We start from the raw sequence: 23915 nt of genomic DNA, 5'->3' as shown, positions 1-23915 counted from the left end.
GAGGCAGAGAGGTTTACAGCTCCTGTTAGTATTAGGAACCCCTACTGTGATCCTAGATAGCAAACTAGGGAGTCAAAAATCTATCAGAAGGAGGTTGTTAGCTGTATCAAATAACCTCATGTCCCAAAGCCTGGCACAGAATCTGGAGAGCGAGCACCTCAGAGAACAATGAGGACATAGCAATGACATCCTGAGGATAACGGATGAGAATGATGCTTCCTGGTAGAGACTGTTACCGGGTGTCAGTCCATCACATATCACTGTGCCCTTGGGAGGCAGGTGCTCTGTGGGCGTGGAAAGCAGGTCTGTGCAGTTGTGAATGATTTAATTTGAATTTCATAGCTGGCCAGAACCTAGAGATTGAAATTAGTTAGTTCCAGGGAAAGAAGGAAACTATTTCTCATTTTAGAGGACTGAGACCTCCCTCGCTATGCCCATTATGCATGTATCTTGTATTCATTTCTTTAAGGGCATGCACAAAAGTCTTCATCATGACTGTCTTTGAGAAGTAACAAGACATCCAGGATGGAAAGGGACACACTCTATACTGACATGTTTAAGTGCCTAATTTTATTAAGTCAAATTAATTTATCAGTCTTATAATAAAAATGAATAGTTAAATACATGTTTATATGGTATACAATATACATGTTTACATAAACTATTATGTAAATATTATATGTGGCAATATTTTAAATAGCTAGTACATTTTAAAGATTTATACTAAATTACTAAATAACCAATGTAAATTTATATTCAGTGCTGACATTTTTTAAAAAATTCAAAGGAGGATATTTTATAAAGAGAGGGGGCTGTGATGTGTTTCTTAGGAGATAAACAATTGGTTGCTTAATACTCTTGGAGAGAGTTTACGACAAAGAAGAGTGGCTTGTACCGCTTTTCCATCTGTCCTTCCTTCTCTCCCTCTGTCTGTGTGTCTGTCCTTCTCTGACTCTGACTATCCAATATAAGATTCTTTTATGAGAGGAAGAAAAATGGCTCCTCTTTTGCTTCTGCCTTTACTCTCTCTTTAGAATTCTACAGACACAGAAAAACAAAGTTGTATTTCTGTGGACACCACTGAATGTGAATCCCCTTCTCAACCAAAATGGCCTGATCATTATTCTCCTCTTGAACAGAGGCAAATGATTGTGATTGGTTTCAGAAAATGGAGCTGGAGTATACAGAAATTTAATACACTTTTTACTTAACACGTGTGTTACTTCTCAGTGAGCCCCCTCTGTGCCTGGGAATGATGAGCAGGCAACCAGATCTGAATGCTGCATCGGGATGATCAAGATGGCCAGAAAAAGATTCCTCATAGATGATTTTCTCAATATTTTTTGTGTAATACATAATAAAACCCACATTTAAAGACTACAAATAAGACTATTTTAAATGACTTTCAAAGTTTTCATTCAGATGAAACACATTTACAACAATCACTTTTATTTGGATTGAAAATGTCATTTGACAAATAAAAAAGTCACCATTAAATTTGAGGAAATCTAGGGATGCATTATCATTATAGGTAACTGCCCAATTGAAGCATTCTTAGGTAGAGAGAGAGAGAGAGAGAGGAAGAAGAAGAAGAAGAAGAAGAAGAAGAAGAAGAAGAAGAAGAAGAAGAAGAAGAAGAAGAAGAGATAGAAAGGGAGTACTCTGACGAACAAAAGGAAGCATGTATGGAGACCAAGGTATCAAATCATACTTTAGCCTCATTCTAGACCCAGAACCATCCCATCAGGGCATTTGATTAAGATGAAATGTTGTAGCACTCGTTAACTGGCCCTGTTTGTATATCAATCAATCAAAAATCAATCATTACTGTGTTGGATCTAACTTACTCTATCAATGCAAGCAGCTTGATCAAAGACATATAAACCAATTGTGATTGGTGGAATTTATCAATGGTTAATGAAGACATTTGGCAAAAACTTATTTCTTTTTCTAAGCTTTTCAGGTATGAGTTTTACATTTCACTCTTTTGACCATAAAATAAAATAATTAGAAACACATATAAACAAGTATATAAAGTCATGTTGAAGATGTTCATTTCTTGACCTAGGCAGATGGGAACTCAAGTATATTTTTCTGTTAAAACTAGATTTTAAGCTTAGGACTTGAACAGTTCTCTGAGTTACATTATACTAAGATGAGAACAAAGTTTGAAAGAGTCCTAGAGGGAGGCTGTTTGAGTGGATAGTGGACATCAATAAGATTTTTAAAAGCATTATAGATAGGCACAAAATGCTCAAAGAATAACTAAAAATTTATTGAAAACAAATATTTTTAAGAAGAAAAGAAAAGGTTTAAAGAGTAGAGTTGATATCCACTACAGTGTGTTTGGTGTGGTTTTTATTCAGAAGTAAGGAAATTGACTGACTAATTTGTATTCTGACTGAAGCCCAAAATATAGTCTTTCTAATGAAATGAGTTAATTCAATGAAAGTATGCTCTTACCCATGTAAGAGTTTTGCATCCTGTGGGCCTCTGAAAATGATTTTCTTTAGCTTTGTCAAATCAGTAAATTAGTAGATGAATTGGGCATTTTGATCACTTTGGTAAGTGACTGATTATTTTCTAATTTGTCCTGAGACTTTGACATATTCTTAAAAAAATTTTTTAGGTAGGTGCAAAGGGAGATAAGTGCAACAAAATCACAAGCATAATTATGTACATGCCACACACACATACAAGCACCACACACAGCTTCTTGGTAACTGCATTTTTTTTCAGATGGACTCTGTTTGATAGCAGCAGACAGGGGCACTGTCGCTCCTTTAAGAGAGATCTTCCTGATTTAGTATTAGTGGCAAAAAACTACCAGGTTTTGAAACAGCAGCTTATTGGTTTGTGCTACTTGCACAGACAACTCTGGCTCTTTCAGGAGGCCAAGCATTTAAAGTAGGTCTGTGAGCAGCATGTTACAAATTGCTTAATGTTGACATGGTCCTGCTGTGACCATGGAACTGGAACAATGTATATTCTCTCAGAGGCAGTGAACTTGCCTCTGCCATGTTGGACTGGGCATAGCCAACAGGCAGGGCTTCCAGAGTTGGTCCTAGCCTTAGTATTTAAAACAAGAAAAACAAAGCTTTCCTGGTCAAAAATACTTACAGACACATACGCAATAAAGACAAATATAAATGGGTCACAGTGTTGGATAAATATACATAGGCTTGAGAGAAAGAGAAAAGCGATTGTAAATAGTATAGATTAAAGGAGTAAAGATAATAAAATAAATATTAAACTTGTAAAAAAGTAAGAGTAAGAAAATAAGCCACATAAAGATGAAATGTACACAAAGAGTCTGAATTATGTATATTATTGAGTTTTCATTGAATTTTTAATTGTGAAGGAGCTAAGTACAGAGAGACATTTCATTGTATGGGTTTCTAAACTAAACCAACATATATATTTTAAAGGTATCTTGACTTCAAAATTTGGGTCTAAGGATAAGTTGCTTCAGAAAAGAGGTTCTGCCTTTGCTTCTACAGAGGATAGAAAGCTGTGGATTTCTTACCAGCTAATATGGTTTGATCAAACAAGACCTACTGAAGCAATGGCCCACATGATCCAACATCCATGACAGTTTCAGGACTGCTGGCTGAGATGGATCTTTCATAGGCTGAGGATACCCTATGAAAGACCTGATTAACAGCATCCCCAATCAGCAGGAAGTATCCTAGAGAACAAAGCCCAAATTCCCTAAATGATTATTCATAAATATGTATTTACATTTAAAGGTGGATATGCTATAGAGATGAATGCTTTGCATTGGTATGGATCTTGATTTATTGATAAAATTTAAAGCCAATTTTGTTTTATGTATTTTCTGCTCTTCATTAAGGTGTTGTGTTTATACAGCTCATTTAAAATATAATGTATAGTTAAGAAATACAGGTTAATAGATAGTCATCTATAATAGTCAAGCTTGCAGTCATGTTAGTTAGGTTTTCCAGATATACCATAGATATATTTCAGATGCATAGCTATTCTTCAAACCTTTCAAAGACTAACAGAATATGGCATTTAAAATGTTTTAAGAATTTAGGGTTTTTCATGAGAATGATACACAGCTGCTCCTGGCAGCACCAATCTACTTTAAGAAGATGATGAGCATCAAAGACGCTCCTTATGGAGTTTGTTAGCCATTTGGGAAAGAAAATGCTCTTGCCTGGACTTCTTGATGGTGTGCTGTATGAACTGGACATGCAGGACCCACAGAAAAGTGATTGCTGAACTTTCCAGAGATGGGATGGTCCTTTAGGGTTCCTACTTCATAAAAGAATCTGCCAGACATTCTGCATGATACAGAAGAAAGTGACTGACAAACTGTCAATAGAGATGAAACAGTCTTTCAAATTTCTTGCCAGATACTGTGGGCCTATAGGCTGTACTCCCCAATGGTACAGAGGAACTTTAGGTGACTGTCCAGGTACCAAAATGTCTCTGTCAATTCTAGAGTTTTAGAAGTTGCTTATAAATGCACTTACTATTTGCTTAGATAATATTATATCTTTGTGGAGTCTTTGGTGTAGTTGAAGAAAGATAGTTATAATTGTGAAAAATAAGTTGGATATAAAAGTTTAGACTCACAAAGATAGGATAGATGATAGAGTATTTTCCTTAATTTGCCAAATTTAAACAGATTAAATATTGTAACTATAATTCTTGCTTGATAACCGTTTTGTTAATCTTGCTATTTTAAAGTTAAAATCTTCCCTTTTAATTAGATAGAAAAGGAGAGGTTATGTGGGATTCCCCTCTGTATGCTGTGAATATGTTTTATTATCATTTATTAACAAAGAAGCTGCTATGGCCTGTGACAGGGTAGAACAAAACTAGGCAGAAAAGCTAAACTGAATGCTGGGAGAAAGAAGTTGGAGTCAGTGAGATGCCATGTAGCTGCCAAAGGAGATAGATGTCCTGGAACCTTACCGGTAAACTACAAGCCTCATGATAAGACATGAAATAATAGGAATGGGTTAATTTAGGATGTAAGAGTTAGTTCATAAGAAGTCTAAGCTATTGGCCAAGCAGTGTTGCAATTAATATAGTTTCTGTATGATTGTTTTGGTTCTTGGCAACTGGGAATGAACAACCTCTGTCTACATAGTAGGACTCAGCATCCCCCACTTTTTACTGTCTTCAACATCTACTTTACCACCATGTATTCTTTTCAATTCAGTGCCCAATTATTTCTTACTACATATACTTCTAAATTATTCAATAAGATTGACTTGCCTACAGGTTGCAACTGTATAATTTAATGTCTTCAGTGTAGGGGGAAATGTCATAAACATGGTCCAGCAACATAGTGCTTCAACACATGACACTGATTTGGATTTAGTGAGAGCAAGGAAACAGAGTGGACACATCAATTTCTCATGAAGCTGAGGCTAAGAAATATAGGTGACAGATGATCTATACTGAGTGAAAGGATCCATTTGGATTTCACATGCACCTGTCCACACAAATACACAAATGCAATCATATACATATGCAATGGACATTCATACACTTACACACATACAGAAATATATAGCTGCATACTCACACATTTACATACATATAATCACATACACATGCACATAGAAACACATGTAAGTACATACACACATACATGGATGATCACACATAAACAAGCATGCATGCACATATACACATATACATAAACATACTCATATATACATACACACATATATACAAATACACACATACATAAAATTACACACATATGCATATATACACACATGTACACACTACACACATGGATGCACATACACAAGCATATACACATACACATGGAGTCACACATATACACACATGCACACTTAAAGATGCTCACAGTCATGCACCCACAGAAGTGTTCACACTTGTGGATATAACCTCTTTAACTTCAAGAATTCAAATCCAGTGATCATGGATGGAAATATCCAGTAGAAAATATTTTAATTATCTTGTTAGTCCAGAGTTCTTAATCATTTAACACATCTATTTAAACTGGGAGGTCTAAACAGGGAATCTTCAAATAACATTTTGATTAGCTCCTGTTTCTTTTCACCTTGGGATAAAATGTTAAATAAATAAGAAATAAGACATGAAAATCTTAACTAGCTAATTGAAACATCCAATAAATGATTTGAATGCATATGAATCCAAATAATTCAAAGGCACATTAATTAACTAGAGGAAAATTAAATTCCTAGTTGGTGACCTATTTGGTGCATGATTCAAAAGCATTGCAAGTATTTATCAAATTTTTACACAAGTTTTCTTAGTGTTCACCATTTGAGACAATGAGGACATGCTCATTATTTAACCACAGCAAGTACTCCATGTGGGGAGTAGCTGAATTAAATGCAAATGCTCAGCCTCTATGTGGGGAGCAAGCCAACAGAAACTGAAGGGAAATAAACAGCCCTGGTCAGAGTTGGCACGATCCCCAGAGAAAGTAAAAACTCTTCCTGAAGTGGGGTGTGGGGCTATGTCAAGCCGATTATCCTGTAATTGGAGTTGTGATAATAGTCCTCCTGTAATGAGAGTTTGACTCCACATAGAAGTAAGGAAATCAGTAAGAAGCCAAGGAGGTGGGCGATTTCGAGGAAAGAGAATAGACTGCAGGTAAGAAGGTAGGGAAGAGAATAATGAGACAAGAAGGGTTAATTGGGGTAGAAGTAGGAGAGCAGGGTAGAGGATGGAGTACGCAGATGGATAACTAGCACTAAAGACCCTTGGAATACCATGTGGAAACCTACTATTGTGGAAGCTTCCCAAAACATAATCACATACACATGTGTGTCACATGTGCATACAGATACATGTGTGTGTGTGTGTGTGCTGTTTGTGTGTGGTGTATGCATTGATATAGAGGAAGTTTAAGTGGAATTACTCTATAATGAGGATGCATCTGCCAGACAGCATTTACTATCAAGTAAAATGCCAAGTTTAAGGTACTTTTGCCCATTTGTTGGTCAATGGGGGTCCCATAGACTTATGAACATTACAAACTGTTGCCATTGCTCTTGGTTACCCTCCAGAACTTGATGGTAGACCTTATTACTGAAGACCTCATTACTTAAGACGTAGAATATGAAAAGACCAATCATGTACTCATCTAGAAACTTCATCACTACTGGCTAGATTTCATAATGCCAGAAGGTTCTGTGAAAGGTTCTGTCAGTAATCTTTCCTAGCTGTGAACTCTGAAAACAGTAATGGTCAGTGATCTGGAAAGATAGACTCACTGGTGCATGTTCACTGGTACAAGATTGGCGAAGATGTTATTGAAGAAAATAACCACTCTCTTGTTGACTTTAAAGCCTGCTACAAGAAGAGGTGGAACTCGTGGTGGGTACTGTCAACTGAGCCAAAAACTCTTGACCAGCTAGGTTATAGGCTCTAAAGGAGAACCTAATACTATCACTCTGATAAATGTCCATAGTATTAAACAGTTCCCTAAATTCTTATTTTTATACACATTAGATTAGTTTTTCTCTCAACCCTAGTCAGAGAAGCTTCTTTTTGCAGTAGATGGTTACAAATTATGAGACCCTACAATAGGTCAGCGTACCAAGTAGAGTTAGTAGTGCTCACAGGGCATCTACAACACATCCCTGTGGCTCAGGAATCATTGCACGAGAGAAGGTGGAACTAGTGTAAGTACCAACAGTAGCAGACATCTGCAGTGAAACATTTACTCTACTTGACAGTACCGTTAGACACATGATCTCACAGGTACTGTGACTGCATACACAGGACATGAACAAAATTAAGCCAGCCAAAACTCCAGCATGGATAAGGGAGAGAAGAACTTAGGGATCCCCAATCCTGTCTGAGAAGCTGTTGGCAACTGATGACTCCTGGGTAAGGTAGAGGAATTATTTGAAGATATAGCCCCCCCCCGATGCTTCCTATGAGCCAGTAAATTACTATACACCCCCACACAAAGACTCGTCACTAAGTGTATTTGGTACATTAAAAACAAAAACAAAAAACAAGATACACACATAAAGAAATAAAAAATTTTTCTTTATGAAGAGGAGGGAGTAGAGAAGGAACTGGAAGGAAGGGAATCAAGATGGATTGATTAAGGCATGTTATATTTAAGTATGAAATTCTCAACTTAAAAGAGTATTTGTATTCAATAAATTCATCTCAAATTCACTAGTTACCTCTTCTTACCCCAGCCTCTGTTGAGGCTACATTAGAACATGACAGTTTCCTACTGTTTTTATTGAATAAATTGCTGTTAGGTATTGGAATGGTTTCCAGAATTTATGAAGAGGAAATAAATATCTGTTGAATTTGGCCAAGAATAAGTTCCACTGATACTCATCCAATCTTAAAATAAATAACAACAGTAATGTGCTCTTCACCGGGTACACAGAACCTATGAAATTCAATATTGAATCTCTCTTCAGTATTAGTTAATGGCCACCATTTTCATTAGATTAGAAAACCAGTAATAAATAAATTACAATTTATGGTCCTGGTGTAAAAATTGGCAAATTATATTATTTTCATTGATTCAAACTGGCTATCTTGATCATCTTCATAAAAAGAAATTAATATACTTTGGTAAATTAGTATCCATAATAAATATTTATGGATAATAAATATACAAAGACGCCAATACTATGCTGGAACTATTATTAGTGGAGTTTTATTAAGACTGCTTTGACTGCTTTAACAGACATTAAGGGAAGACGATTGAAACAAGGTGAAAGATTTATCTCTCTCATATTAAGTCATGTTTCAGGGGGGGCCCAGGGAAGCGGAGACACTTCTGCATGGCAAGGTTACCCAGGTCTCACGTTCCTTTTGACTTGTCATTAAGCCGGCTGCTAATATGGGTTAGTCCATTCTTATTGTGACAGTCAACTCTAGCTCACTCTAGCCATGCATCCCATGTCCCAAGCCACATTCCACACTGCTTCTCAGAAGTTTAACACACAAGCTGAATTTATGTATTGGTCAAAATCTGTCCACATAAGAATGCAGACGACCAGGAAATCTGGGAAATGTAACGTCTAGGGGAATAACGCAATGTCTTGTGTAAGACAAGCGAGGGTCTTTTCCTAAAAGGACAGAAAAATGAATATTAGAAGGGAAGCATCAGTATTGACCTGTGATGCCAATAAGCTTTGAGAAATACCTCTGCTTTCATATATCAGGAATTAATTGTCTCAAGCCAGCATTCTCATTTCATGTGTCTTGGGAGTTCATTACTACTGCTCACTCTATCTTCTCCACTGCTGCTGACACTTGATATCGCTGGTGTAACCAAAACCTCTCCCTATAGAGTGATTCCTAATATTCCATTTATTTTCTAAAAAGATATGAATCTAGGTCTACGTTTTAACAGCAATTTTCTGAATAAATATCTTCTTATATTGAACCGCAACTTCCTTTCGTGTAAATGGAGTGCTGTTACGTTATTGAGTCAGATTTATGAAAAGTCCTTTGCAGTACACGTATTCTATTATCTTCAGATAATCTTAATTTTGATACTGGAATATGAATTTTAAATTAAGGTAGCATTTATGCTATAGACTTAGGGCCAACTGTATCAGAAGCATAATTACAATACTGAATTACATGGAAACGGTAGTTATCCTGGGTTTCTTGCCTTCGCTGTCACTGCTAAAAGATTTAGCTTTACTCCTGTGATTATTGTGACAGTACATGCTACTTTCAAATTTCTAAACCTTCGTTTAACAACTTACATTATCAGCCTGTTTTTAGTAACTCACCATGACAATAACACATATTTGTTTTCGTTAATACAGTGTAATTTTAGAGAGGTTTTAGTGGACAGAGACAATGACCTCCAAATACTTCCCATACACCAACCTCTATGACAATGACACTCTTAGTGACCCCATCTGTGTGATATATTTGTTGTGCTGTCAGGATCGGTGCATAGTTAACTAAAGTCTATGCTTTATGTTTGAGTTCACTCTTCCATTATACATTCTCGGGTTAAGATAGACATATAGAAAAGGCCATGTATCCACAGAACAGTACCATCCAAAATCCTTTCCTGAGGTCCTCCGTGCTCCAATATTCATCCTTTCTTCCTCTCCTGGAAGTTCCTTGAAGACACCACGCCTGTTTTCTGGCTCTGTGATTTTGTCTTTTCCAAAAAGCTTTATAACTAAAATCAAATGACAGAGCAGAATAGCTTCTTTCACTTAGCAACACGCATTTAAAAGTTCTCCATTTTCTTGAAGATCGTGGGTCCTTTCCGCTGCTGAAGCACGCAGTCCCTTGCACATGTGTAGCCCGGACAGTACACCATTTCTCAACCGAGAGACATTCTGCAACCACATAAGTTTGTCAGCTCTGAATAAAGCTGCTGTAAATGCCTGTGTGCGTCCTTAGATATGGACGCACATAAGGTTTTGATTCATTTGAGTAGATCACAAGAAATGTTACTTCTTAGATAATATGGTCAAGTATAATTGATGATATAAGAAAATGCCCAAAGTAGCTTAGCATTTTACTTAACTATCAGCAGTGAATGAAAATTCCCCGTCTTTCTAGGCCAGCATTTGGTGACAGAGCTTTAGGGCTTTGCCATTCTAATACGTAGTTAGCGAGTTTAATTGTGACTTTAAGGTGCGGTCTCCTAATGTCATATCATGCTGCACATTTATATGACTGCTTGCCCTGTGTGTATCTTGTTTGGTTGGATCTGCATGCAGATTTTTTTTGTCACTTTGTTTGAAATTTACTTGCTATTTTCTTATTGTTGAGCTTTAGGGTATTTAGAAATAATTTGGATGTCAGTCTTTTATCAGACATGTGTACCCCAAAGATACTCAAATATCTTCAATTTTGTGGTTAATTTTTTTAACATTATGAACATTTATTAATTTGTATTTTATGTATATGTGTGTTTTGCCTATGTTTATGTGCCTGGTGTCCAAGGAGGCCAGAAGAGAGGACTGTATGTACTGAAGTAGAGATTAATGACTGTTGTGAGCCACCGTTTGGGTGCTGGGAACCAAACCTAGGTCCTCTGCAGGAGCAGTGAGTGATCTTAATTGTTGAGCAGTCTCTGCAGCTGCTTAGATCATCTTCTTTTCCTAACTGTGCCTTTTGCCACTCTTTTTTTTTTTTTTTTTAATTTTCTTGAAGTTCTTTCTTCAAGAATACTTTCTTCTGTGGATTGAACTTTTGGTGTACCCAAATTGTCATTACCAAGCCTAGGGTCACCTAGAGACACTTCTTCATTATTTTCTAGACGTTTTGTTGTTTTCTATTTACTTTCCAGCATGTTTCTACACCAGTCTTCTGTGTGCATTTTCTTAAGTTCAGGCACTCCCAGAAGACGCTCTCTGACTGACGCAGATGTTGCGGTTTAATTACAGCACAAATGTAGAAAGTTAGGACGAAGTTTCTCCTGCAAATGCATTCATTTTCAGGATTATATAGTGCAGCTCTTTTACATTTCCATATAAATTAGAATCAGTTTGCCAATTTCTCCACAAAAAACCTGCTGGGATCTTGGTTGCGATTTCATCAATTGGTGAGAATTGGCTTCTGCAATTCAGGAAACAATTGCTGCTTCTGCCATTGGCTTCCATGATCTTGTGTTCAATACAGCAGCTTTGAAGTTGTTATTGTCCAGTGTTCAGGTCATGTGCATACTTCCTCAAGTTTGTTTTTAAGTAACTTGTAATTTATGTTTTTATAAAGGAAATCGGTTTTTTCAAAATTTCATTTTATTTAATGCATAGTTTTGGTGTACACATGATTTTTATATTTTAAGCTTGTATCCTACATCTTACTGGATTATTTTATTGGTTTTACATTCTGTCTTTTATGGCCTTTGAAACTAAGTAAATCAATGAATCCTCACAAAGAAAAATGAGAAAAATAAGTCTTCCTTTGTAATCTGCAGCATTATTTTGTCAATTCCTTGAGCTTCACTACACTATCTCAAATCTTCAACAAAAGGTTAAATATGAGAAGATAGTGTTGGCCTCACCTTACCCTTAATCTTGGTAGGCAGGTAATCAGTCTTATACATAAGATGTTTAGTTGAAAGTTTATTCTAACTTTTTTCATTGTTGAGGAACTTCTCCTTTATTTCTATTTCTCTGAGTATTTTAAATAATAATGCACAGTCAATTATGTTACATGCTTTTTCTGCCCCTATCAAGAAGATTGTGAAATTGTTTTTCTTTTTTAAAAAAACACTATCTTGGGTATATTCCCAATAGTGGTATTGCTGGGTCAAGAGGTAGGTTGAACCCGACTTTCCTGAGAAACCGCCACACTGCTTTCCAAAGTGGTTGCACAAGTTTGCATTCCCACCAGCAATGGAAGAGAGTGCCCCTTTCTCCACAACCTCTCCAGCAGAGGCTATCATTGGTGTTTTTGATTTTAGCCAGTCTGACCGGTGTAAGATGGTATCTTAATGTTGTCTTGATTTGCATTTCCCTGATTGCTAAGGAAGTTGAGCATGATCTTAAGTGACTTTTGGCCATTTGAACTTCTTCTGTTGAAAAGCCTCTGTTCAGCTCAGTGCCCCATTTTATAATTGGATTGATTAACCTTTTACGGTCTAATTTCTTGAGTTCTTTGTATATTTTGGATATCAGACCTTTGTCAGTTGCGGGGTTGGTGAAGATCTTCTCCCAGTCAGTGGGTTGCCTTTCTGTCTTAGTGACAGTATCCTTTGCTTTACAGAAGCTTCTCAGTCTCAGGAGGTCCCATTTATTCAATGATGTCTTTAGTGTTTGTGCTGCTGGGGTTGTACGTAGGAAGTGTTCTCCTGTGCCCATGTGTTGTAGAGTACTTCCCACTTTCTCTTCTATCAGATTCAGTGTGTTTGGACTGATATTGAGGTCTTTAATCCATTTGGACTTGAGTTTTGTGCATGGTGATATATATGGATCTATTTTCATTCTTCTACAGATTGACTTCCAGTTTTGCCAGCACAATTTGTTGAAGATGCTCTCTTTTTTCCATTGTATACTTTTAGCTCCTTTATCGAAAATCAGGTGTTCATAGGTTTGTGGGCTAAAGTCAGGGTCTTCTATTCTATTCCATTGGTCGACTTCTCTGTTTTTATGCCAGTACCAAGCCGTTTTCAGTACTGTAGCTCTGTAATAGAGTTTGAAGTCAGGGATGGTAATGCCTCCAGACAATCCTTTATTGTATAAGATTGTTTTGGCTATCCTGGGTTTTTTGTTTTTCCATATAAAGTTGATTATTGTCTTCTCCAGATCTGTGAAGAATTTTGATGGGATTTTGATGGGGATTGCGTTGAATCTATAGATTGCTTTTGGTAGAATTGCCATTTTTACTATGTTGATCCTCCCAATCCAAGAGCAAGGGAGGTCCTTCCATTTTCTGGTTGGGAATATACCCAAGAGATGCCCAAACATACAACAAAAGTATATGCTCAACTATGTTCATAGCAGCATTGTTTGTAATTGCCAGAACCTGGAAACAACCTAGATGTCCTTCAATGGAAGAATGGATGAAGAAAGTATGGAATATATACATATTAGAGTACTACTCAGCAGTAAAAAACAATGACTTCTTGAATTTTGCATACAAATGGACGGAAATTGAAAACACTATCCTGAGTGAGGTAAGCCAGACCCAAAAAGAGGAACATGGGATGTACTCACTCATATTTGGTTTCTAGCCATAAATAAAGGACATTGAGACTATAATTCGTGACTCTAGAGAAGCTAAATAAGAAGGTGAACCCAAAGAAAAACATATAAGCATCCCCCTGAATATTAACCTTCATCAGGCGATGAAAGAAGACAGAGACAGAGACCAACATTGGAGCACTGGACTGAAGTCTCACGATCCAAAGGAGGAGCAGAAGGAGAGTGAGCACGAGCAAGGAACTCAGGACGGCGAGGGGTGCACCCACACACTGAGGCAATGGGGATGATCTATCGGGAACTCACCAAGGCCAGCTGGCCGGGGACTGAAAAAGCATGGGACAAAACCGGTCTCGCTGAACATAATGGACAATGAGGACTACTGAGAACTGAAGAACAATGGCAATGGGTTCTTGATCCTATTGCATGTAATGGCTTTGTGGGAGCCCAGGTAGTTTGGATGCTCACCTTAATAGACCTGGATGGAGGTGGGTGGTCCTTGGACCTCCCACAGGGCAGAGAAACCTGCTTGCTCTTTGGGCTGAGGAGGAAGGAAGACTTGATTGGGGGAGGGGGAGGGAACGGGAGGTGGTGGCGGGGAAGAGGCAGAAATCTTTAATAATTAAATTAATTAATTAATAAAAAAATCAGCAAGAAAAAAAAAGAAAAAAAAAGAAAATAAAGTATATGAATTATAAAAACAAAAAAAAAACAAAACAAAAAAAAAAAACACTATCTTTTTTTCATTTTCCATATAATCCCAGTTCCCACTCCCTCCCCTCCTCCCATCTCCTTCACCTTTTCCCCACTCTACCCCCATCCACTCCTTAGAGAGAGTAAGGCAAATTGCTTGAGGAAGGACCAAGGCCCTCCCTACTATATCTAGGCTGAGCAAGGTATCCATCCAAAGAGAATGAGTTCCAAAGAGCCAGTACAAGCAGTAGGGATACATTGTGGTACCACTGTCTGTGGCTCAGTCATCTGCCTTAGCTATAAAGCTGTCACCCACTTTCTAGGGGCCTAGTTTGGTCCTTTGTTGGTTTCTTCCCTGTCTGGCTGGAGTTGGTGAGCTCCTATTAGCTCACGTAAGCTATTACAGTGGATATCTCCATTATGGTCTTGACCTCTTTGTTCATATTCTCACTCCTCCCACTCTTCAACTGGATTTTGGGAGCTCAGCCCAGTGCTCAGCTGTGGCTCTCTGCCTCTGTTTCCATAAGTTTCTGGATGAAGGTTCTATGGTAACATTTAAGATAGTCATCAATCTGACTACAGGGCAAAGCCAGTTTGGTACCCTCTCCACTATTGCTTAGGGTCTTAGCTGGGGTCATCCTTGTGGATTCCTGAGGATTTCTTTAGTGCCAGGTTTCTTGCTATCCTCATAATGCCCTCCTCAATCAAGATATTTCTTTCCTTTCTCTCTATCTCTGTCCTTTCCCCATCTTGACTATCCTGTTCCCTCAAGTTCTCCTCCCTGTCCATTTCTCCCCTCCTCCTTCCCTTCCTGCCATCCCTTCTTCCCCCACCCCCATGTTCTTAGTTTCTCAGGAGATCTTGTCAATGTCCCCTTCCCAAAGGGATCTACATATGTTTCTCTAAGAGTTCTCCTTGTTGTTTAGCTTCTCTGGGGTTGTGGATTTAAACTTGTTATCCTTTTCTTACAGCTAGTTAGTATCCACTTATGCATGAGCATATGCCATGATCATTTTTCTGGGTCTGGGTTAACATACTCAAAATGTTTTTTTTTAGTTCCATCCACTTGCATGCAAATTTCAAGATGTCATTGTTTTTACCGCTGAGTAGTACTCCATTGTGTAAATGTATCACATTTTCTGTATCCATTCTTCAGTTGAAGGGTATCTAGGTTGTGTCCGTGTTCTGGCTATTATAAATAATGCTGTTATGAACATAGTTGAACAAATGTCCTTGTAATATGATTGAACACCCTTTGGACTTATGTCCAAGAGTGGTATTTCTGGATCCTGAGGTAGGTTGATTCCCAACTTTCTGAGTGATTTTCATACTGATTTCCAGAGTGATTGTACAAGTTTGCATTCCCACCAGCAATGGAAAAGTGTTTCCCTTACTCTGCATCCTCTTCAGTATAAGCTGTCATTGATGTTTTTTATCTTAGCCATCCTGACAGGCTTAAGATGGTATCTCGTGGTCATTTTGATTTGCATTTTCTTAATGGCTAAGCGCTGTGGGAGATCCTTTGATCAATAGCATTTAAGATACCAGGCTACTTGGGTGTGATCTCCTTTACTATAAATACAGCCATAAAGTGTGCACTCACATTCTTGCTTCCTATGTCTCTTTACCATTCATGCAGAGACTTCATCAACTAGCAGGGATAGACCCAACAGAGATTATAATTCCTTTTACTGCTGATAAAATTAAAAAATTATGGGAAGACAATGAACCATGGCAGAGAGCTTGTGCTATTTTTGGGAAGAAATTAATAGCAATTATCTTAAAAGTGATAGAATTAACCTTATAAAGAGAACTACTTGGATTCTTCCCCAAATTGTACATGATGCACCAATAACTGGAGACCATACATTTTATACCGACACAAATAAATCAGGAGAAGCAGATTACAAACCAGAAGAATTAAGTAAGTTGGAACAAGTTCCTTATAACTCTGTCCAAAAGGCAGAGTTATATGCTATTTTAATGGTATTAAGCGATTTTAAAGAACCTCTTAATATAGTTACTGATTCATTCACAATATACAGAAAGAGTTGTTTTGCATATTAAAAACAACTGAATTTATACCAAATAATACAGAATTGACTTCATTATTCATTCAGGTTCAAGACATAATCAGGAATAGGCTTTGTCCCATATACATAACACACATCCAATCCCATACAGGTATGCCAGGTCCTCTAGCTCAAGGTAATGCAGAAACTGATCAATTATTGATTGGAACTATGTCTCAGAATTTTCTAAAAAACATCATGTCAATAGCAAAGATTAAAAGAAAGAGTTTTCTATTACATGGCAACAAGCTAAGAAGATTATAAAGAGATGTCCTACTTGTTCTTTCTATAACCAAACACTGTTACTCACAGGGAGTAACTCAAAAGGTACTTAAAGGAATAAAATCTGGCAGATGAAAGTGTTCCACTTTAAAGAATTTGAAAAATTAAAATATGTATACCACATCATTGACACTTATTCAGGTTTACAGTGGGCAACTGCCTTGAGCTCAGAAAAGGCTGAATCAGTAATCACACATGTATTATTGGAAGCATGGCCATCATCGGTATAACTGCACAAATAAAGACAGATGATGGTCCAGCATATGTGTCCAAGAAAATAAGTTTTTTGTTTATTATAATATAAAGCATATTACAGGTACACCAAACAGTCCTACAGGTCAGGCAGTTATAGAAAGATCAAACTGAACTATAAAGGTTATCTTAAACAAACATAAAGGGATCGAAAATACTCCCAAACATTGATTGCATAATGCTTTATTAACCTTGAATTTTCTTAACGCTAATAAGAGAGGGAAGAACAACAGCAGAGAGACACTGGGTAACAGGAAAAAAAAACTCTAAATTAAATCAAGGATATACTGACCTCACAATGGAAACCAGGAGATGTGTTATGTTGGGGAAAGGGTTTCACTCTTGTTTCCAAAGGATAAGAAAAGCTGTGGATACCATCAAAATTAATAAAGATTCAGTTTGAAAAAGAGAAACCTCTTGAGAAAGAGAAATGACAGCTCTTCCACAGAGGTGACAACCATACAGGTGGTAAGAAAACCTTATAAGAGTTGGGGCAGGGTTTTGTTCTTGTCTTTGCAGAAAAATCCTCATCTTCAAAGAGTTGAGAGACCTTGGACATCTAGATGCCTAAAGATGAAAAGATACCTATTTAGAAAGAATCAACAAGCAAAGAGAAAACTGACTTATGATGCTGTATCATCTGCATGGTAAAATTTGATTATCTGCACATGTATACACCTCTAAGTAAAATTAAGAGCTGGCTTTGGAGTTGGACAATGGCTATCCTTCTCTAAATTTAAGCATATTGTTAAAAGAAATATTCAGAATTTCTGTCTCATGTCAGGAGTCATCTGGTATGGGACAGAAAGAAGATAGATTTCAAGGAAATATTTTACTTTTCTCCATGTCCATTTTTTGTCTATATTGTATCTTTCATTGAATATATGTTTATATGCACAATGTTTAAGTTTTCAACAGTAGATTTTCCTGCAGTAATCTTCAAAGCTTCCAGGAAGATTGCTCCTGGCAGCACTGATCTATTCCTGAGAGTGTTGAACACCAAAGGGGAGTTTGTTTTCTTCTTGGCACAAATGACCATTGGGCAAGGAACTGCCCATGCTTTGGCCAATGACAAAGTGCATCATGTCTGGACTGGCCAAGCAGGATACAAGAAATGCTTCTTTTACTTATGTGGATGTTCTTGTATTTGGGGCACAGATGTTCAGGATTGAGACTTTATCTTGATGGATTTTTTTTCCTGTGATGAGTATAAAGTGTCCTTCTTCATCTCTTCTGTTTGATTTTAGTTTGAATTCTGTTTTGTTGGATATTAGGATAGCTACAACCACTTGTTTCTTAGGTCTATTTGATTGAAAAAATCTTTTCCCAACCCTTTACTCTGAAATAATGTCTGTCTTTGAGGTTGAGGTATGTTTCTTGAATCCAGCAGAAGGATGGATCCTGTTTTCATATCCATTCTCTTAACCTGTGTCTTTTTTATAGGTGAATTGAGTTCATTGATATTAAGAGATATTAATGATCAGTGATTATTTATTTCTGTTATTTTTTGGTGGTAGTATTTGTGTGTTTCCCTTCTTTGGGGTTTGCTGGTGGGAGGTTATCTGTTGCCTCTGTTTTTGTGTGTAGTTAGCTTCCTTGGGTTGGTGTTTTCCTTCTAGTACTTACTTTCTGTAGGTCTGAATCTGTGGATATGTATTCCTTAAATCTGGTTTTGTCATATTTATCCATCGATGGGGATTGAAAAACTTGCTGGGAATAGTAGTCTGGGCTTGCATCCATGGTCTCTTAATGTCTGCAGAACAGCTATCCAGAACCTTCTGGCTTTCTTAGTTTCCACTCAGAAGTTGGGTGTCATTCTGATAGGTCTGCCTTTATATGTTACTTAGCCTTTTTCCTTTGTAGTTCTTAATATTCTTTCTTTATTCTGTTTGTTTTGCATTTTTATTGTTATATGGCAACGGGACTTTTTTTGGTCCAGTTTATTTGGTGTTCTGTAAGCTTCTTGTACCTTCATAGGGATATCCTTCTTTAGGTTGGGAAAATTTTCTTCTATGATTTTGTTGAATTTATTTTCTGTGCCTTTTCTGGAGTTTTTCTCCTTCTTCTCTCCCTATTATTCTTAGGTTTGGTCTTTTCATGGTATCATAGATTTCCTGTATGTTTTGTGTTCATAATTTGTTGGTTTTAACATTTTTTTGACTGATGAATCTATTTTCTCTATAGTATCTTCAACATCTGGGATTCTCTCTTCCATTTCTTGTATTCTATTGGTTATACTTGTCTCTGTAGTTCTGTTTGTTCACCCAGATTTTCCATTTCCAGAATTCACTCAGTTTGTGTTTTCTTTATTGCCTGTATTTCAGTTTTCAAGGCAGAAACTTGGAGGTAGGCATTGATGCAGAAGCCATGGAGGGTCCTGGTTGTTGGCTTGGTGCACATAACTTGCTCAGTCTCCTTTACTATAGAATTCAAGATCACTAGCCCAGGGATAGTACCGATCACAAAGGACTGGGCCCTCCATCAATCACTAATTAAGAAAATGCATTTTCTCAACTGAGGTTACCTTCTTTCAGATAGCTCTAGCTTGTGTCAAGTTTACATAAAACTAGCCAGCACACACACACACACACACACACACACACCTATATATACACATTCACATATACATGCATATATGCATATATACATATGCACACACAAATCTATATACACACATATGTATACACACAGACATATCAATACACACATAGTCTATACACACACTCATATATGTGTATACATATGTGCATATCTACATATGCACATACAAATATATACATACATACACATGTAATATATGCATACATACATTCATATCAACACACACACACATATACACACAGGCTTTCCTGATTTTCTCAGATATTCTCCTGACACATTTATCAAGCCTCTGGAATACTAATGCAATATAAACTGTTCTTAATGGTTCCAATATAAAAAATCCAACTGTTCTTATAGAAATAGTCCTCCCTGTTAGGGGCTGAAATATCAATAGTCAATCAATATTAATTTTATGTTACAAGCTTTGAAATACAACTGGGGAAGACATTTCAACAGGCCTACACATTCATAAGAAATAGGTAACTGTCAATATGTCATGAGTGACGAGGTCATACGGATTTAAGACTCCTGGATGTACTGTGAAACTGGAGCAATCCGGGAGACAGAGTCAAGTTTATTTGAGAGAACAGGGCACAGGTTGCTTAAGTCATTTTGTTAATTGTCTTCCATTAGAATTTCATACTTGGAGATGAAACATAAAGTTATGTTTTAAAGGGAGAGGTTTATTAAATACAATATTTGGGGATGCCATCTCCTGCCTCACATTTGGACAGGTCAATTTTGAGCTTTTCCAAAATCTCTGAGGCATTTTGCGCTGCCTACAGAGGCTGCGTTGTTATCCATGGTCTTCCAGGATTCGATTTCCTTGATAAGGTTCCATTTCTCCCTGAAATATGTATCAAAATTACAAAACATTTAATGCATGCTCCATAGCTACCCATTGGCAGCATCTGACTTCTTTCAAAATTAAAATTATATTTTTATATGAGTTCCAGTTATTGGCATCTTGAACTAATATTGAAGATTCACTACGAGTAATCAAGATGATAATAACTTTTTTTACTTAATGTTTTTAATCCAAACTATTTTTTTTTTTTTTTTTGGTTTTTCGAGACAGGGTTTCTCTGTGGTTTTGGAGCCTGTCCTGGAACTAGCTCTGTAGACCAGGCTGGTCTCGAACTCACAGAGATCCGCCTGCCTCTGCCTCCCAAGTGCTGGGATTAAAGGCGTGCGCCACCACCGCCCGGCCCAAACTATTTTTATAGATATTAGTAAGGATAGTAATCTAAAGTCATGGAATTAGAACAAAAGGATCTAGTTTTCTTTTGTTGGATATTACCAATTTTTAAAATTTAGAATGAGAGTCTAGTTGAAGAAGAGAGTATATTAAATAGTTCTTAAAATGAGCTTGTTTACAGCAGTGACTTTTGGGCTAAGTTCTATGATGAGGCGTGATGAGATATTTATTGCTTGGGATCTTTTCTCTTTTCCCTCAAGTTGTATGACTAAGGATGGGATTCTAAATGCACCCAATACATATTTTACTACTTTAATATTTGATATAAACCCCAGCAGCACAAACACTAAGGACATCATTGAATAAATGGGACCTCCTGAGACTGAGAAACTTCTGTAAAGCAAAGGACACTGTCACTAAGACAGAAAGGCAACCCACTGACTGGGAGAAGATCTTCACCAACGCCGCAACTGACAAAGGTCTGATATCCAAAATATATAAAGAACTCAAGAAATTAGACCGTAAAAGGTTAATCAATCCAATTATAAAATGGGGCACTGAGCTGAACAGAGACTTTTCAACAGAAGAAGTTCAAATGGCCAAAAGACACTTAAGATCGTGCTCAACTTCCTTAGCAATCAGGGAAATGCAAATCAAGACAACATTAAGATACCATCTTAAACCTGTCAGAATGGCTAAAATCAAAAACACCAATGATAGCCTCTGCTGGAGAGGTTGTGGAGAAAGGGGCACTCTCATCCATTGCTGGTGGGAATGCAAACTTGTGCAACCACTTTGGAAAGCAGTGTGGCGGTTTCTCAGGAAAGTCGGGTTCAACCTACCTCTCGACCCAGCAATACCACTATTGGGAATATACCCAAGAGATGCCCAAACATACAACAAAAGTATATGCTCAACTATGTTCATAGCAGCATTGTTTGTAATTGCCAGAACCTGGAAACAACCTAGATGTCCTTCAATGGAAGAATGGATGAAGAAAGTATGGAATATATACATATTAGAGTACTACTCAGCAGTAAAAAACAATGACTTCTTGAATTTTGCATACAAATGGACGGAAATAGAAAACACTATCCTGAGTGAGGTAAGCCAGACCCAAAAAGAGGAACATGGGATGTACTCACTCATATTTGGTTTCTAGCCATAAATAAAGGACATTGAGACTATAATTCATGATTCTAAAGAAGCTAAATAAGAAGGTGAACCCAAAGAAAAACATATAAGCATCCCCCTGAATATTAACCTTCATCAGGTGATGAAAGAAGACAGAGACAGAGACCAACATTGGAGCACTGGACTGAAGTCTCACGATCCAAAGGAGGAGCAGAAGGAGAGTGAGCACGCGCAAGGAACTCAGGACCGCAAGGGGTGCACCCACACACTGAGGCAATGGGGATGTTCTATCGGGAACTCACCAAGGCCAGCTGGCCGGGGTCTGAAAAAGCATGGGACAAAACCGGTCTCGCTGAACATAATGGACAATGAGGAATACTGAGAACTGAAGAACAATGGCAATGGGTTCTTGTTCCTATTGCACGTAATGGCTTTGTGGGAGCCTAGGTAGTTTGGATGCTCACCTTAATAGACCTGGATGGAGGTGGGTGGTCCTTGGACCTCTCACAGGGCAGAGAAACCTGCTTGCTCTTTGGGCTGAGGAGGGAGGAAGACTTGATTGGGGGAGGGGGAGGGAACGGGAGGTGGTGGCGGGGAAGAGGCAGAAATCTTTAATAATTAAATAAATTAATTAATATAAAATAAAAAAAATTGATATAATCTGGTTTGCAATTATCAAGCCAAAGTGGAACAAAAAAACTATGGTTTCTACCTCCCACTTAAAAACATGTCAAATGTTTTCATTTAGGACAATGATGGCCCCTGTGCAATATGGTACAAGAGTGAATTAATTATTAGTTACCTCTATTCTTACAGCTGTAAGCATCCTTATCAAAAATATGGACTAAGTGTTCACCATTGTGTGCAAGTGGGTCTTCCGGCCTCTTCTCTAGCTATGGGATTAGCAGAAGGTCAAAATGGAAGTCTATTAAGAGTTTTGTCATAGACATTTTACACAGCAAACATGGGTGTGCATTATGTTATTTTTGTTGTTATTTTATTGAAAAGTTACTTGAAATTTTAGATTGAAACAATAATCGTTTACCATATCGCACGGTTTCTAAGGGTCAAGGAACTGGGTAGCTGTGGCTGGAATTGCTTCCTTACATTTGCAATGCATAACTTGACCCAGGCCGCTGTCATTTGCAGGGTTCACTGGAGTAGGTTAACTCCCTGTAATTATCTGGAGGACCCAGACTCAGTTTTTTACTAGACAGAATTTTTTTCCCATAAGGCTGCCTGAGTGTCCTCAATCTATCAAAACTGGCTTCTCCCATCTGTCTCAGAGAAAACAAAGTGGAACCCACCATGTTCTTTATGAGCTTGCTCATCTCCACTTTCACAGATTATCACTTCTACTGTGTTCTTTCTGCTGCCCCCAGCACACTCTGCTACAACACAGGAAGGAACTAGATCACGGGAATGCGTCAATACCACGAGGAAGGGAAGATCCAGTCATCACAGAGCTGGAGGGTGAATTCAGTGTGAGATGACAGACATGACAGACATTTTCTACTCCTCTTCCAGATCTCTGTCTTCTACCTTGTAATTTCTGAGACAAAAAAAAAAAAAAAAAGCAACAAAAAACACGGTAGTTACAAACCAGAAGTCCTCATATCACATAAATAACCTAAGTATGCCAATAGAGTAACAGAGCCGCTTGCTTGCAATTTACCACAGCAGATTTCCCGACAACTCCGTCTCGAGTCTAGAAAGGATCCACATGTAAGCAAATATCACTTACTATCTTACTGAAGAAAATGCCAGGCTGAGTGTCTTTGTTGATAATGACAGTTTTTGTAACTATCCTGTTACTTATTCGGCTATCGCCGTTGTTTCTGAACACGGTTAAATATCTTAAAGCTTATTGTGACACAATACAGATTTCTCATCACTTGAACAGGTCTTTTCAGCTCATCTGCATATTGTAGGCTATTGTAGGCAATGGAGAAAAACATAACGGGAAGAAGTCTTCCTACAGAAACTTTCCCATTTGTGTTTTCTGTAGTGTTTGTCAAGATGGTCTTTCCAAGTATTTTT

This window comes from Chionomys nivalis, chromosome 2 (genome assembly GCF_950005125.1).
Source record: "Chionomys nivalis chromosome 2, mChiNiv1.1, whole genome shotgun sequence".
NCBI lineage: Eukaryota > Metazoa > Chordata > Mammalia > Rodentia > Cricetidae > Chionomys > Chionomys nivalis.
Note: the sequence above shows the minus strand (reverse complement) of the source record.